We start from the raw sequence: 3,864 nt of genomic DNA on the forward strand, positions 1-3,864 counted from the left end.
AAAAATATAAAAAATTTATGGGGCTGGGAAGGTGGCTCAGTGGTAGAGCGTTTGCCTTGCATGCCTGAGGCCCTGGGTTCGATTCCTCAGCACCACATAAGCAAAAAGAAAAAAGCCGTAAGTGGTGCTGTGGCTCAAGTGGTAGAGTGCTAGCCTTGAGCTGAAGAGCTGAGGGACATTGCCCAGGCCCAGAGTTCAGGCCCCATGACCGGACCCAAAAAAAATTAAAAATAAATAAATAAATAAATAATTTGATTCAACTTTCCTTCTTTACTCTTGAATATGTCATCATATGGCTTCAATTTGTCTTTGGAAAAAGATAATGTAATATTAATAATAACCATGATGATGATGGTGATGATGTTGATAATGATTGATCACTGCTGCATTCCAGTCTGAAAACTCACATTTTCCCTTATTTTCTTTTGTGTTATGAACAATAAAATAAGCATGTCTGCTTACTTAAACAACTTTGTGTTGTAAGCTTATTTTAGATTAATTTCATTAATGCTATGATTATTTTTATTTTACCTTGCCTAGTTATATTTACCATTGATTATTTTTCTGTTTATGTACCCTCTTAAAATGTACAAACATTAATATTCAAAAGCTCCTTTCATATTATACATAACATTAAGTCTGAAGAATAAATTTGAATTTATTCCTATTAATTCATTGTTTGCTGTGGAATACATAATGACTCTCTCAGAACTTTAGTATCAACATTTGTAAATGAATGCAATAAAAACCTACCTTCACTTTTGATTTTAAGTGGCATCTAGTGTTTCCTCTCAAAGTTAGTGATCACTGAAAATCCTTTTTCTTCTATATTATTTTATACTCTGGTATACCTACATGTACAAACACACAATCGAGAAAGTTAAGTCTTTCAGGTCCAGACAACACATTGTGAGTTTCTATCTGCCTTTCTTCTCTTTTCCCTTTGTTCCTCTTTTCCTCCTTTCCTTTCTTTTTTTTCCTTTCTTCTTTCCTGTTTTTTTACATTCTTTCTCTCTTCCTTCTTTATAAAGTTCATCAAATTTATAGCATTATTTAAATAAAGGATGCAATTTAGAAAATAAAAATGTTTGTGGCAGTGCTTAGAGTTGAATTCAGGATATGTGCTAGTTAGACAGATTCTCTATCACTTGCACCCTATTCTCATCCCTTTTTGTTTTTCTTTATCTATTTAGTTCAACTATGATAGTATGTTTTTAGTTGGGGCTGAACTAAGATTTTGATTCTGCTAGTTATGCCTTCTGTGTGGGCTGAGAATACAGACATGTACCACAATACCTGGGGAAAATTTGGTTTGATGTCAGTAATGATAAAGGGAGAGGGAGCAGAATTTAAGTAATTCTACTAATCATTTATTCAGCCAAATGTCAGAGTTTAGTCTTATGTAGCAGGAAATAGTTTTCCCCATCTCAGGGTGGACATTTGATTTGATTTGTTTTTCTCAAATGAAGTTTCATCATTTCATTTTGGTGTTTCAATGTTTCATCAAATCAGAATATTTCTTTTTTATGTTTTTTATTGGAAAAATAGTATACAGAGAGGTTACAGTTACATGAGTAAGGAAATGAGTACATTTCCTATGGAGCATTGCTACCTCTTTTTTTTTTTATCCTCTACCATCCCTTCCCTCTCCGCCTCCCCAACTCCCCCCCGTACCCACCAAGTTGTAATGTTGATTTTCAAATAGTGTCTTGTAAGAATATTTCTTATATAAAACTATAATAACATGGCTAAAACAACTGTTGCTATAATCACACTCTGATTTATATGAAATTGTACTTATGTGTAAGATAGATTTCCATTATTATTAATTAGGGTTGTCTTTCTCAATGTTGAAATACAACATATTTATAAATTAAATTTTCTAGTTTTATGATTTTCATTACTAAATATATAGCACTGAAATAATCTCTCCTAAAAAGTAAAAAATATGGCATATCAGTCTTCTGAAATGAGTGGTTTCCTCTACTTTATATTGTAGGGAGATTCCTGAGTGCGGCAGTAGGTGAAGTATGGTCTTTAACATTACACAGCTGGAATTTACTTGTTGAGTCAAAATTCAAATACAACGTTGAATGATGGGAAAGGCTGGTCTTCTGACAAATAATACTGAGTATAAGCAGCTAAACTTTGGAAGTATGTGAGCAGTGTTATTGAGACATATTGACTAATTGAAAGTGATGTCATACAAAGGATTCATAAAATATTGAAGAACAATCATAAAATATGGATGAAGAATTGTTAGTAATATGGCACTCAGAAAACTGATATTACTGTTTATTTACAAAGAATTTGAAGGTGGTGACACAGAGGGAAAAGGGCACAAAGTAATAATTAATCACATCTTCAATTCCTGTGTCCATACTTTGTCCTCTAATTGACTTTTTAGAAAGTATTAGGTTCTTAATCAATCATTTATAACAAATAGACATGATCCACTCACCTGTTTTCCTGGTAGCAGAATTATAATTGGACTTTAAAAAACAAGTTGTTACTTAGAAATCACTTTTTATATAACAGAATAAGTTAACTATTAAGATTCAGTAGTGTCAAACTTGAGAGTATAATACTATTATGGAAGCTAGATTTGGTTTATAAATATATGAGTAAATACCTTGAGAAATATGCAAGTTTAATTGAAATATGGTAGATTTAGTCAAGCACTTAAAAGGTATAATCCCTTAGAAAAGAAAAAAATCTTTGTTCAACAAAATAAACACCTGCGTATGGGTGTTGCAAAGGAGTGTCAATTGGAGGGAGGGTAGACATATAAAGATTACAAGAAGGAAGACAGAAGAACGCAATAATGAATTCAATGTATATCCTAAAAGATTAAGAAAAGTAAGGGGAAAAGAGGATTGTGAAGGATAGGGGAGAATGATAAAAAAGGTGACATTGATAAGTTCATTGTATTCATAAATTTTTATTTAATGGAAACTCTTGTACAACAGCTTAAATATTTTATAAATATAAATACATATTATATAAATTATGTATAAATATATTTTCCACATATATTTATCTATGTAAATATATGTATTATATGTATATATAAAGCCAACAATGTATTTATTCTTACTCATTAATTTTTGCATATATACTAGTCTCAGCAAGAGGAACACCCACATATTTTCTATATCATATCCAGTCACATATAGGCAGTCTTAAGAGCCTGATTAGAAACACCTCAAAGAAGAATATACCATGTTACAGGACACTGTGATGACAGTGTCAGAGCCACTTTCTCCCAAACTAAGAATGTAAGAGAATACTTTAGGTATACAACCTATACATGATTTGAAAGTGAACAAGTAGTGGTTGTAGAAAGAAACCAGTTAATCTTCTGATCCAAATGACTAGTTAATCTATTTGGTACACATAATTGATGTTGTAAAAATATTTTAATGAACTCAAATATTTACACATAGTGCTCTCTGGAGAGCCTAGAGGATTATGAGTAGAGTAGATACAACTCATCTATCTTAAAGAGAGAAGATTGAGTTGAAATAACTGTTTTTTATTTTTAATTTAATTTTATTTTACTTTGTCTGTCATGAGTCTTGAACTCAGGGCGTGGACACTGTCCTTGAGCTCTTCAGCTCAAGTGGTAGGCAAGTTCTCTACCACTTGAATCATAGGACCACTTCTGGTTTTCTGGTGGTTAATTGAAGATAAAAGTAACACAGACTTTCTTGCCAGGGCTGGCTTTGAACCACTATCCTCAGATCTCAGCCTTCTGAGTAGCTAGGATTACAGGCATGAGTCACCAGCTCCTGGCAAAATAACTGTTTTTAGATAAGGCATACATTTAGAAATATTCCTCAGGGAAATTTATGGTAGATGCTA

Source organism: Dipodomys merriami, unplaced genomic scaffold, assembly GCF_024711535.1.
Source record: "Dipodomys merriami isolate MVZ:Mamm:240054 unplaced genomic scaffold, mDipMer1.0.p SCAF_37, whole genome shotgun sequence".
NCBI lineage: Eukaryota > Metazoa > Chordata > Mammalia > Rodentia > Heteromyidae > Dipodomys > Dipodomys merriami.